Source organism: Salvelinus fontinalis, chromosome 7 (genome assembly GCF_029448725.1).
Source record: "Salvelinus fontinalis isolate EN_2023a chromosome 7, ASM2944872v1, whole genome shotgun sequence".
NCBI lineage: Eukaryota > Metazoa > Chordata > Actinopteri > Salmoniformes > Salmonidae > Salvelinus > Salvelinus fontinalis.
Genome location: NC_074671.1, coordinates 13,770,885 through 13,786,142, shown reverse-complemented (window position 1 = coordinate 13,786,142; position 15,258 = coordinate 13,770,885). Strand labels below are relative to the sequence as shown.

General features: G+C 49.4%; 1 pseudogene; it reads left to right on the top strand.

The window, feature by feature from the left end:
* The first annotated feature begins 3,061 nt into the window (after positions 1–3,061).
* LOC129858901 (E3 ubiquitin-protein ligase TRIM39-like) lies at positions 3,062–4,732 on the top strand (annotated as a pseudogene).
* The last annotated feature ends 10,526 nt before the right edge of the window (positions 4,733–15,258 follow it).

Genomic DNA, 15,258 nt, shown 5'->3' with positions numbered 1-15,258 from the left:
TATTTACGTCAACGAATTGGCCACTATTCTAGAAAAATCCTCAGCCCCTGGTGTTAGTCTCCACAATTCAGAGGTTAAATGCTTACTCTTTGCAGATGACCTATGCCTGCTGTCACCCACAGCACATGGCTTACAGCAGAGCCTGGACCTGCTAGAGCAGTACTGCCAGACCTGCGCCCCAAAAAGAGCCCCAAAAATACTAAAATAATGATTTTCCAGAGAAGATCCAGATCTCAGGGAATTAGACCAAAGTTCTCACACACTACAATTACTTAGGTTTAAAAATAAGTTCAACTGGACACCTTCATGATGCAGTGAATGAACTGAGAGAGAAAGCAAGCAGGGCATTCTACGCCATTAAAAAACAAATTCAAATTGAAATACCTATTAAAATTTGTCTAAAACGAATTGAATGTGTCATTGAACCAATTGCACTTTATGGCAGCGAGGTGTGGGGTCCACAGATTTCATCAAATGGGACAAACACCCCATTGAAATCTTGCATACAGAGTTCTGTAAGATTCTCCTACATGTCCAGAGGAAAACTGCAAACAATGCATGCAGGGCAAAATTAGGCCAATATCCACTAATAATAAAAACTCAAAAAAGAGCAATTAAGTTTTGGAAACATCTAAAATACAGTGACCCCCTCTCATATCATTACCAAGCCCTGCAATGCCAAGAGCTGAGCAAAGAAAAGAGTCCCCTCCTCCAGCTGGTGCTGAGTTCACAAACCTGTTCTACTAACACACAGGACCAGAACATCCAATCAATCAGAATAAACCAAATTACAACACAGTCAAAACAAAACTACATTGCTTATTGGGAAACACAAGCACAAAGCAAAATGCAGTGCTATCTGGCCCTAAATCGTCAGTACACCGTGGCTAACTATTTGAGAATGGTTACTGATCAAAACCTTAGAAAAACCTTTACAAAGTACTGGCTCAGTGAGCACAGCCTTGCCATTGAGAAAGGTAGACACACAACAACCTGGCTCCCTGTAGAGGAAAGGCTGTGCAACCACTGCACAACAGCAGAACCTGAGACAGAGCTGCATTTTCTGACAAAATGTCAAAAATATCAAACAATTAGTGTCCTTTCCCCAAATTTGAAACCCTCATTCAAGGTTTCAAACACCTCTCTGATGATTGTAGGCTTCTCATCCTGTTGTGCGAGGACGCAGAGAGCTGTGGGTTGGCAGCGCACTACATTGCAGACAGTGTCTGACAGACCAACCAACCTGCACATGACCTCTACTGTATGCTTATTGTTATTGTTGAATGTATGGTTATTTTGACCCTTGGTTATTGTTGTTACTGTTGTCCCGTTGACAATTTTGATTCTTATTATTTTCATATTGTAAATATCCAAAGTAAGCTTTGGCAATATGTACATTGTTATATCATGCCAATAAATTAAATTTTGAGAGAGAGAGAGAGAGCGAGAGAGCAAGAGAGAGAAATACTTAGTGCAACAAAAATGTATTGAATCCAGGATGTCTTTGACTGAGAAAGCATTCTGAGTAAATATATTGTAGTGACTACTTTGAATATAGCAAGGGATAAATCCTGGTTTAAAATGTGTGTTTGTTTCAATCATGTAGTCAAGTGAATGGCAGCAATAATGAAAGATTGTGTAAAAGAAAAATCTGTCTTAGTAAACAAAGCTGTCTTAGTAAACAAAGCTGTCTTAGTAAACAAAGCTGTCTTAGTAGACAAAGCTGTCGTAGTAGACAAAACTGTCTTAGTAGACAAAGCTGTCTTAGTAAACAAAGCTGTCTTAGTAGACAAAGCTGTCTTAGTAGACAAAGCTGTCTTAGTAGACAAAGCTGTCTTAGTAAACAAAGCTGTCTTAGTAAACAAAGCTGTCTTAGTAGACAAAGCTGTCTTAGTAAACAAAGCTGTCTTAGTAAACAAAGCTGTCTTAGTAGACAAAGCTGTCTTAGTAAACAAAGCTGTCTTAGTAAACAAAGCTGTCTTAGTAGACAAAGCTGTCTTAGTAGACAAAGCTGTCTTAGTAGACAAAGCTGTCTTAGTAAACAAAGCTGTCTTAGTAAACAAAGCTGTCTTAGTAGACAAAGCTGTCTTAGTAAACAAAGCTGTCTTAGTAGACAAAGCTGTCTTAGTAAACAAAGCTGTCTTAGTAAACAAAGCTGTCTTAGTAGACAAAGCTGTCTTAGTAGACAAAGCTGTCTTAGTAGACAAAGCTGTCTTAGTAAACAAAGCTGTCTTAGTAGACAAAGCTGTCTTAGTAAACAAAGCTGTCTTAGTAGACAAAGCTGTCTTAGTAAACAAAGCTGTCTTAGTAAACAAAGCTGTCTTAGTAGACAAAGCTGTCTTAGTAGACAAAGCTGTCTTAGTAGACAAAGCTGTCTTAGTAAACAAAGCTGTCTTAGTAAACAAAGCTGTCTTAGTAGACAAAGCTGTCTTAGTAAACAAAGCTGTCTTAGTAGACAAAGCTGTCTTAGTAAACAAAGCTGTCTTAGTAAACAAAGCTGTCTTAGTAGACAAAGCTGTCTTAGTAGACAAAGCTGTCTTAGTAGACAAAGCTGTCTTAGTAAACAAAGCTGTCTTAGTAAACAAAGCTGTCTTAGTAGACAAAGCTGTCTTAGTAAACAAAGCTGTCGTAGTAGACAAAGCTGTCTTAGTAAACAAAGCTGTCTTAGTAGATAAAGCTGTCTTAGTAGACAAAGCTGTCTTAGTAGACAAAGCTGTCTTAGTAGACAAAGCTGTCTTAGTAAACAAAGCTGTCTTAGTAGACAAAGCTGTCTAAGTATCTTAGTAAACAAAGCGAATCTTAGTAAACAAAGCTATCTTAGTAAACAAAGCTATCTTAGTAAACAAAGCTGTCTTAGTAAACAAAGCTATGTAAGTATCTTAGTAGACAAAGCTGTTTTAGGAAACAAAGCTGTCTTAGTAAACAAAGCTGTCTTAGGAAACAAAGCTATCTAAGTAAACAAAGCGATGTAAGTATCTTAGTAAACAAAGCTGTCTTAGTAAAAAAGCTGACTCATTCTAGGAGGTCCTTATATAGTTTATCTGTTGTTTTTGTTCTAGACATGGCGTCCTCCCACAGTCTCCTGCCTGAAGAGGAGTTTCAGTGCTCTATCTGTCTGGAGGTTCTCACTGATCCGGTCACCACTCCATGTGGACACAACTTCTGCCAGGCCTGCATCAGCAGGTACTGGAATACCACTGAACAGGACCAGTGTCCCATGTGTAAGGAGACATTTTGACAAAAGACCTAAGGTCAAAATCAACAGAACCCTCAGAGAGTTTGTGGAACATTGCAAGGGCATACCAGTCAGAGAGAGTTGAGTCCCTTGCCGAGCTTGGAGAAGTGGCCTGTGACGTCTGCACAGGATCGAAGCTCAAGGCCCTGAAGTCCTGCCTGGAGGGTCTGACTTCCTACTGTGAGACTCACCTGCATCCTCATCAGATAGCCCCAACCCTGAAAAAACACAAGGTGATCGACACTGTGGAGAACCTGGAAGTCAGGATATGTCAACACCACGAGAGACCCCTGGAGCTGTTCTGTAGGACTGACCAGACGTGTGTGTGCCAGTTCTGCACTGAGACAGACCACAAGGGTCACAACACCATCCCTCTGAGGAAGGAGTTTGGGGAGAAGAACGCTGAGTTGGGAAGGACAAAGAATCTTGTGCAGCAGATGATCAAGAAGTGCCCACAGAAAGTTAAAGACATCAAGCATTCAGCGGAACTCAGCAACAGAGCCGCAGAGAGAGAGAGAGAGGAGAAGACAGCAAGCAGGTCTTCAATGCTTTAGTTCGCTCCATCCAGAGAAGCCAGGCTGAGGTAGCTAAGATGATTGGAGAGAAGCAGAAAGAAACACAGCGGCAGGCTGAGGAGATGATTGAAGAGCTGGAGCAGGAAATCACTGAGCTACAGAGGAGACGCTCGGATGCTGGAGAAGCTCTCACACTCTAAGGATCGACTTCACCTCCTCCAAAGCTTGTCTTCCCTGTGCCCCCCTACATCCACCAAGGACTGGTCTGGCATCAGTGTTAACCGGGACGAGAGCAAGTGGAATGTGAAGCAAGACATCTCTCAAATGGAGAAGACTGTGTAGAGAGCACTTTCTGAGCTTGAGACTAAATGGAATAGAGTATTGGGGAAGTCCGTACTTGGAGGTGAAGAGTTGAACAGGATACAGCAGGATGCTGTGGATGTGACTCTGGATCCTGATACTGCACATCCACAGCTCATCGTGTCTGGTGATGAGAAGAAAGGGCTATATGTACACAAAGAACAAAACCACCCGTACAACCCAAAGAGGTGTCAAGGTCGTGTTTCTGTCCTGGCAAAGGAGGACTTCTCCTCGGAGTGATTCTACTACGAGGTGTACGTGGGCAGCAAAAATGGGTGGAATGTAGGCATGGCCAAAGAGTCCATCGATAGCGCCCATGGTGAACTGTACCCTGAGGAAGGATTCTGGACTGTGTGGTCTTTTAAAACGGACAACGAGGCTTGAACATCCCCCCCCCCATACCTCCCTCTCACTGAAGAGCAAGCATCAGAAGGTGGGAGTGTTTGTGGATTATGAGGAGGGTCAGGTCTCCTCTTATGATGTGGAGGCCAAGTCTCATATCTACTCTTTCACTGGCTGCACCTTCACTGAGAAACTATAACCATACTTGAACCCATTTGATGATTATGATGGCATGAACCCCGGCCCATTGGTCATCACCCCTGTGAATCTGACACACTGAGGGAGACATTTTGACAGTGCTAAGCCATAGGAGATAGGCGGAGGAGAGGAGGAGATAGGTGGAGGAAAGGAGGAGATAAGTGGATGAGAGGAGGAGGAGAGGAAGAGATAGGTGGAGTAGAGGAGGGGATAGGTGGGGGAGAGGAGGAGATAGGTGGAGGAGAGGAGGATATAGGAGGAGGAGATAGGTGGAGGAGAGTAGGGGATAGGTGGATGAGACAGATGGGGGAGATGAGGAGATAGGTGGGAGAGGAGGGGGAGATAGGTGGAGGAGAGGAGGAGACAGATGGGGGAGATGAGGAGATAGGTGGGAGAGGAGGGGGAGATAGGTGGAGGAGAGGAGGAGACAGATGGGGGAGATGAGGGAATAGGTGGAGGAGAGGAGGAGACAGATGGGGGAGATGAGGAGATAGGTGGGAGAGGAGGGGGAGATAGGTGGAGGAGAGGAGGAGACAGATGGGGGAGATGAGGGAATAGGTGGAGGAGAGGAGGAGACAGATGGGGGAGATGAGGAGATAGGTGGGAGAGGAGGGGGAGATAGGTGGAGGAGAGGAGGAGACAGATGGGGGAGATGAGGGAATAGGTGGAGGAGAGGAGGAGACAGATGGGGGAGATGAGGAGATAGGTGGGAGAGGAGGGGGAGATAGGTGGAGGAGAGGAGGAGACAGATGGGGGAGATGAGGAGATGGGTGGGAGAGGAGGGGGGGATAGGTGGAGGAGAGGAGGAGACAGATGGGGGAGATGAGGAGATAGGCGGGGGAGGAGGAGGAGATAGGTGGAGGAGAGCAGGAGATACTAATGACCAGTAACCCACAATAGGGCTTACCCAGGAAAACAACTTCTAAAATAACTCATACATGGTTAACAGGTGTCACAGTAATCCATATTAATATAGACTATATAGAATCAATGCCTTCTCATGTAAATCACCTTTATCAGTCTGATCAACATACTTGTAGTTTGTCCACCTTTTTATTTAATCTGCTTTTGTCTTGACCTTACTGTTTTTCATTTTGTTAATTTAACTGTTCAGTCTATTGAAACAGAAACAGTGCTAACACTGATCACACTGACCCAGTGAACCTGTAGTGAACTGTAGAGTAGGCAAAAACTAACTCTCCTCCTCTCCTCTACCCATCTCCTCCTCTCCACCCATTTCCTCTCCCCCCTCTCTCCCCCACCTCTCTCCTCTTCTCCCCCTCCTCTCTCCCACATCTCTCCTCCTCTCCTCCACCCATCTCTCCTCTTCTCCTCCACCCATCTCCTCTTCTCCCCCACCTGTCTCCTCCTCTCTGCCACATCTCTCCTCCTCTCCTCCTCTCCCCCACCTCTCTCCTCCTCTCCCCAACACACTCCTCCTCTCCCCCAACTCTCTCCTCTCCCCTACCTATCTCCTCCTCTACTCCACCTATCTCTTCCTCTCCTCCTCCTCTAATCCACCTATCTCTCCCACATCTCTCCTCCTTTCCTCCACCTATCTCCTCCTTTCCCCCACCTCTCTCCTCTCCCCCACCTCTCTCCTCCTCTCCCCCACCTCTCTCCTCCTCTCCCCCACCTCTCTCCTCCTCTCCCCCACCGCTCTCCTCCTCTCTCCTCCTCTCCTCCACCTCTCTCCTCCTCTCTCCTCTCCCCACCTCTCTCCTCCTCTCATCCACCTCTCTCCTCCTCTTCCCCACTTCTGTCCTCCTCTCCCCAACCTATCTCCTCCTCTCCTCCACCCATCTCCTCCACCATCTCCTCCACCCATCTCCTCCTCTCTCCTCCTCTCATCCACCTCTCTCCTCCTCTCATCCACCTCTCTCCTCCTCTTCCCCACTTCTGTCCTCCTCTCCCCAACCTATCTCCTCCTCCTCTCCTCCACCCATCTCCTCCACCATCTCCTCCACCCATCTCCTTCTCTCCTCCACCTATTTACTATTCTCCACCTCCTATCTCCTCCTCTCCTCCACATATCTTCTCCACCCATCTCCTCGTCTCCACCACCCATCTCCTCCTCTCCCCCACCTCTCTCCTCCTCTCCTCCACCTCTTCACACCCATCTCCTTCTCTTCCCCACTTCTCTCCTCCTCTCCCCAACCCATCTCCTCCTCTCCCCACCTATCTCCTCCTCGCATCCACCTATCTCCTCCTCTCATCCACCTATCTCCTCCTCTTCCCCACTTCTCTCCTCCTCTCCTCCACCTATCTTCTCCACCCATCTCCTCCACCATCTCCTCCACCCATCTCCTTCTCTCCTCCACCTATTTCCTATTCTCCACCCCCTATCTCCTCCTCTCCTCCACATATCTTCTCCCCCCTTCTCCTCGTCTCCACCACCCATCTCCTCCTCTCCCCCACCTATCTCCTCCTCTCCTCCATCCATCTCCACCTCTTCACACCTATCTCCTTCTCTTCCCCACTTCTCTCCTCCTCTCCTCCACCTATCTCCTCCTCTCCTCCACCTATCTCCTCCTCTCCCCAACCCATCTCCTCCTCTCCTCCACCTATCTCCTCCTCTCCTCCAATCATCTCCTCCTCTCCCCCACCCATCTCCTCCTCTCCCCACCCATCTCCTCCTCTCCTCCACTATCTCCTCCTCTCCTCCACCCACCTCCTCCTCTCCCCAACCCATCTCCTCCTCTCCTCCACCTATCTCCTCCTCTCCTCCACCCATCTCCTCATCTCCCCCACCTATCTCCTCCTCTCCTCCACCCATCTCCTCCTCTCCTCCACCCATCTCCTCCTCTCCTCCACCCATCTCCTCCACCCATCTCCTCCTCTCCTCCACCTAGCTCCTCCTCTACCCAACCCATCTCCTCCTCTCCCCAACCCATCTCCTCCTCTCCCCAACCCATCTCCTCCTCTCCTCAACCCATCTCCTCCTCTCCTCCACCCATCTCCTCCTCTCCTCCACCCATCTCCTCCACCTATCTCCTCCTCTCCTCCTCTCCCCAACCCATCTCCTCCTCTCCTCCACCCACCTCCTCCTCTCCCCAACCCATCTCCTCCTCTCCTCCACCTATCTCCTCCTCTCCCCCACCTATCTCCTCCTCTCCTCCACCCATCTCCTCCACCCATCTCCTCCTCTCCTCCACCTAGCTCCTCCTCTCCTCCACCCATCTCCTCCTCTCCTCAACCCATCTCCTCTCCCCAACCCATCTCCTCCACCTATCTCCTCCTCTCCTCCTCTCCCCAACCTATCTCCACCTATCGCCTCCTCTCCTCCTCTCCCCAACCTATCTCCACCTATCTCCTCCACCTATCCCCTCCTCTCCTCCACCTATATCCTCCTCTCCTCCACCTATCGCCTCCTCTCCCCAACCTATCGCCTCCTCTCCCCAACCTATCTCTTCCTCTCCTCCACCTATCTCCTCCTCTCCTCTACCTATCCTACACTATAGCACCACCGCAAACTGCCAGGGCATCCAGCAATGAGGCAACAATCTTTGTAAGGAATGTTGGCATGTGCAATCAATGTGTCTGAGTTAGCGAGAGAGAAAGAAAGAGAGAGAGAATGAAAGAAAGAAAGAGAGAGAGTGTGAGAAAGAGAGAGCGAGAGTGTTTGACTGAGTGTGTGTGTGTGAGAGTGTCTGTGCGTTCCTGGCATAAATGTGTCAGATCTGATCAAAGAAAGCTGGTATTTGGTTGCTAGTCTGTCATTTCCTATTAGCTGATTACTATTTACTTGTCCTGAAAGAGATCAGCTGGGAAAAATGACATTGATTTATACCAATCAGATATATAACTCAGTTCTCTCTCTCTCTCTCTCTCTGTCTCTCTTTCTGTCTCTGTCTCTGTCTCTCTCTCTCTCTCTCTCTCTGTCTCTCTGTCTCTCTGTCTCTCTGTCTCTCTGTCTCTCTGTCTCTCTGTCTCTCTGTCTCTGTCTCTCTCTCTCTCTCTCTCTCTCTCTCTCTCTCTCTCTCTCTCTGTCTCTGTCTCTGTCTCTGTCTCTGTCTCTGTCTCTGTCTCTCTCTCTCTCGTAATACATAAGAGATAGTCCTCCCCCTCTCAGCCACGGTTCAATGAGGCAGCTCTATGCTACTGTTATGAGCAGGGTTTAATGGTTCGTAATGGATAATCAGGAGGACGTTGGAAGACAGACAAGGGCATATGGTTTTGATTTGCAGTCCTGGAAGGACATCAGATAACACCCAAATCAATCACCGTGGCGATAAATCATATTTAACACAAATATGATCAAGCAAGCCCGTGACATCATCTCAGGGGCAGAGAGAACAAACACAAAACTAGAACAATTGTGTGTGTGTGTGAGTCTGTGTGTGTCTGCCTCGTGTGTGTGTGTGCCTCGTGTGTGTCTGCCTCGTGTGTGTGCACTTAACAATATGCTAAAGGTCTATCTCTCTGCAATGGCCTTGTGGATCATCTATCTCTCTGGAATGGCCTTGTGGAACGTCTGTCTCTCTGTATTGGCCTTGTGGAACATTTATCTCTCTGGAATGGCCTTGTGGAACATCTATCTCTCTGTATTGGCCGTGTGGAACGTCTATCTCTCTGCAATGGCCATGTGGAACGTCTATCTCTCTGTATTGGCCGTGTGGAACGTCTATCTCTCTGTATTGGCCTTGTTGAACATCTATCTCTCTAGAATGGCCTTGTGGACCGTCTATCTCTCTGGAATGGCCTTGTGGAAAATGTCTCTCTCTCTGGAATGGCCGTGTTGAACGTCTCTCTCTCTCTCTCTGTATTGGCCTTGTGGATGTCTATCTCTCTAGAATGGCCTTGTGGAACGTCTATCTCTCTGGAATGGCGTTGTGGAAAATGTCTCTCTCTCTGTATTGGCCTTATTGAATGTCTATCTCTCTAGAATGGCCTTGTGGAACGTCTATCTCTCTGGAATGGCCTTGTGAAACGTCTATCTCTCTAGAATGGCCTTGTGGATGTCTATCTCTCTAGAATGGCCTTGTGGATGTCTATCTCTCTAGAATGGCCTTGTGAAACGTCTATCTCTCTAGAATGGCCTTATTGAACGTTTATCTCTCTAGAATGGCCTTGTGGAACGTCTATCTCTCTGGAATGGCCTTGTGAAACGTCTATCTCTCTAGAATGGCCTTGTGGATGTCTATCTCTCTAGAATGGCCTTGTGGAACGTCTATCTCTCTGGAATGGCCTTGTGAAACGTCTATCTCTCTGGAATGGCCTTGTGAAACGTATATGTGGAAATATTTGCTTGAATGTGTAATAATAATAATACCACTAATCATCTAGAAATGTGCAGAGAAAACGAAGTGCAGACCCCAGGGTCAAATACACAGCAGCCCTATTTCATCACAACTAAAGCTCTCTCTCTCTCTATCCCTATTTCATCACAACTAAAGCTCTCTCTCTCTCTCCCTATTTCATCACAACTAAAGCTCTCTCTCTCTCTCCCTATTTCATCACAACTAAAGCTCTCTCTCTCTCTATCCCTATTTCATCACAACTAAAGCTCTCTCTCTCTATCCCTATTTCATCACAACTAAAGCTCTCTCTCTCTATCCCTATTTCATCACAACTAAAGCTCTCTCTCTCTCTATCCCTATTTCATCACAACTAAAGCTCTCTCTCTCTATCCCTATTTCAACACAACTAAAGCTCTCTCTCTCTCTCCCTATTTCATCACAACTAAAGCTCTCTCTCTCTCTATCCCTATTTCATCACAACTAAAGCTCTCTCTCTCTATCCCTATTTCATCACAACTAAAGCTCTCTCTCTCTATCCCTATTTCATCACAACTAAAGCTCTCTCTCTCTATCCCTATTTCATCACAACTAAAGCTCTCTCTCTCTCTATCCCTATTTCATCACAACTAAAGCTCTCTCTCTCTATCCCTATTTCATCACAACTAAAGCTATCTCTCTCTCTCCCTATTTCATCACAACTAAAGCTCTCTCTCTCTCTATCCCTATTTCGTCACAACTAAAGCTCTCTCTCTCTCTCCCTATTTCATCACAACTAAAGCTCTCTCTCTCTCTCTCCCTATTTCATCACAACTAAAGCTCTCTCTCTCTATTCCTATTTCATCACAACTAAAGCGCTCTCTCTCTCTATCCCTATTTCAACACAACTAAAGCTCTCTCTCTCTCTATCCCTATTTCATCACAACTAAAGCTCTCTCTCTCTATTCCTATTTCATCACAACTAAAGCTCTCTCTCTCTCTATCCCTATTTCAACACAACTAAAGCTCTCTCTCTCTATCCCTATTTCATCACAACTAAAGCTCTCTCTCTCTATCCCTATTTCATCACAACTAAAGCTCTCTCTCTCTATCCCTATTTCAACACAACTAAAGCTCTCTCTCTCTCTCCCTATTTCATCACAACTAAAGCTCTCTCTCTCTCTATTCCTATTTCATCACAACTAAAGCTCTCTCTCTCTCTATCCCTATTTCAACACAACTAAAGCTCTCTCTCTCTATCCCTATTTCATCACAACTAAAGCTCTCTCTCTCTATCCCTATTTCATCACAACTAAAGCTCTCTCTCTCTCTATTCCTATTTCATCACAACTAAAGCTCTCTCTCTCTTGTCTTGTCTCTCCCCTATCACTCTCCCCCCCCCCCTCTCTCTCTCTCCTGTCTATAGCTCGCTGGTTAAAAAGCACTCCTGACCCCATATACAACTTTTTTTCTCCTTAGTCACACACACACAACCCCCCCGCCACACACACACACACACATACACACACAACACCCCCGCCACACACACACACACAACCGCCCCCGCCACACACACACAGCCCCCCCCCCGCCACACACACATACACAACCCCCCCGCCACACACACACAAACACACAACCCCCCCGCCACACACACATACACAACCCCCCCGCCACATACACACACACAACCCCCCCGCCACACACACACACACACACACCCACCGCCACACAAACACACACACACACACACACACACACACACACACCCCGCCACACACTCACACACAATCCCCCCCGCCACACACACACACACACACACACACACACAATCCCCCCCGCCACACACACACACACATATACACACACAATCCCCCCGCCACACACACACACACAATCCCCCGCCGCACACACACACACACACACACACACACATATACACACACAACCCCCCCGCCACACACACACACACAATCCACCCGCCACACACACACACACACACACACACACACACACACACACACACACACACACACACACACACACACCCCCCCGCCACACACACACACACACACACACACACACACACACACACACACACACACACACACACACACACACACACACACACACACACACACACACACACACACACACACACACACACACAATCCCCCCCGCCACACACACACTCACAATCCCCCCCGCAACACACACACACACATATACACTCACACACAACCCCCCCGCCACACACACACACACACACACATATACACACACTCACAATCCCTCCGCCACACACACACACATATACACACACAACCACCCCCGCCACACACACACACCACCCCCCCCCCACCACACACACACACACACAATCCCCCGCCACACACACACACACACACCCCCCCCGCCCACACACACACACACACACACACCCCCCCGCCACACACACACACACACACAACCCCCCCGCAACACACACACACATATACACTCACAACCACCCCCGCCACACACACACACACACCCACCCCCCCCCCCCCACCACACACACACACGCACAACCCCCCGCCACACACACACACACACACATATACACACACACACACCCCCCCGCCACACACACACACACCTATACACTCACACCCCCCCGCCACACACACACACACACACACACACACACCCCCGCCACACACACACACCTATACACACACAATCCCCCCGCCACACACACACACACACATATACACACACAATCCCCCCGCCACACACACACACACACACACACACACACACACACACACACACACACACACACACACACACACACACACACACACACACACACACACACACACACACACATATACACTCACACCCCCCCGCCACACACACAACCCCCCCGCCACACACACACTCACAATCACCCCCGCAACACACACACACACATATACACTCACACACAACCCCCCCGCCACACACACACACACACACACACACATATACACACACTCACAATCCCTCCGCCACACACACACACATATACACACACAACCACCCCTGCCACACACACACACCACCCCCCCCCACCACACACACACACACACAATCCCCCGCCACACACACACACACACACACACCCCCCCGCCACACACACACACACACACACACACACACCCCCCCGCCCACACACACACACACACAACCCCCCCCGCAACACACACACACATATACACTCACAACCACCCCCCCGCCACACAAACACACACACCACCCCCCCCCCCACCACACACACGCACGCACAACCCCCCGCCACACACACACACAAACACACACATATACACACAAACACACCCCCCCCGCCACACACACACACACCTATACACACACAATCCCCCCTGCCACACACACGCACATATACACTCACACCCCCCCGCCACACACACACACACCTATACACTCACACCCCCCCGCCACACACACACACACATACACACCCCCCCGCCACACACACACACCTATTCACACAATCCCCCCGCCACACACACACACACACATATACACACACAATCCCCCCGCCACACACACACACACACATATACACACACAAACCCCCGCCACACACACACACACACACACACACACACACCCGCCACACACACACACACACCTATACACTCACACCCCCCCGCCACACACACACACACACACACACCCCCCCGCCACACACACATACACACACAATCCCCCCGCCCCACACACACACACACACACACCCCCGCCACACACAAACACACACACACACACCCCCGCCACACACACACACACCTATACACTCACAATCCCCCCGCCACACACACACAAACACATATACACACACACCTATACACTCACAATCCCCCCGCCACACACACACACACACCCCGCCACACACACACACACACACACACACCCCCGCCACACATACACACACACCCCCGCCACACACACACACACACACACACACCCCCGCCACACACACACACACACCCCCGCCACACACACACACACACACACCCCCCCGCCACACACACACACACACACCTATACACACACAATCCCCCCGCCACACACACACACACCCCCCCGCCACACACACAAGCACACCTATACACTCACACCCCCCCGCCACACACACACACACACACACACACACACACACACACACACACACACACACACACACACACACACACACACACACACACACACACACACACACACACACACACCTATACACACACAACCCCCCCGCCACACACACACACACACCTATACACTCACAATCCCCCCGCCACACACACACACACACACCCCCGCCACACACACACACACACACTCCCCCGCCACACACACACACACACCCCCGCCACACACACACACACACACAACCCCCCCGCCACACAGACACACACACACAGCCCCCCCGCCACACACACACACCTATACACTCACACCCCCCCGCCACACACACACACACCCCCGCCACACACACACACACACACACGCACACCTATACACTCACACCCCCCCCGCCACACACACACACACACACACACACACACAACCCCCCCCCACACACACACACACACACCCCCGCCACACACACACACACACACACACACACACACACACACACACACACACACACACCCCCGCCACACACACACACACACACACACACATCCCCCCGCCACACACACACACACACATATACACACACAACCCCCCGCCACACACACACTCACAATCCCCCCCGCAACACACACACACATATACACACACAATCCCCCCGCCACACACACACACACACACATATACACACAAAATCCCCTCGCCACACACACACACACACATATACACACACAATCCCCCCGCCACACACACACACACATATACACACAAAATCCCCTCGCCACACACACACACACATATACACACAAAATCCCCTCGCCACACACACACACACATATACACACACACACACACACACACACACATACACACACACAACCCCCCCGCCACACACACACACACACATACACACACACACACACACACACACACACACACACACACACACACACACACACACACACACACACACATATACACTCACAATCCCCCCGCCACACACACACACACACATATACACTCACACCCCCCCGCCACACACACACACACACATATACACTCACACCCCCCCGCCACACACACACACACACACACACACACACACACACACAACCCCCCGCCACACACACACTCACAATCCCCCCCGCAACACACACACACACACACACACACTCACACACAACCCCCCCGCCACACACACACTCACAATCCC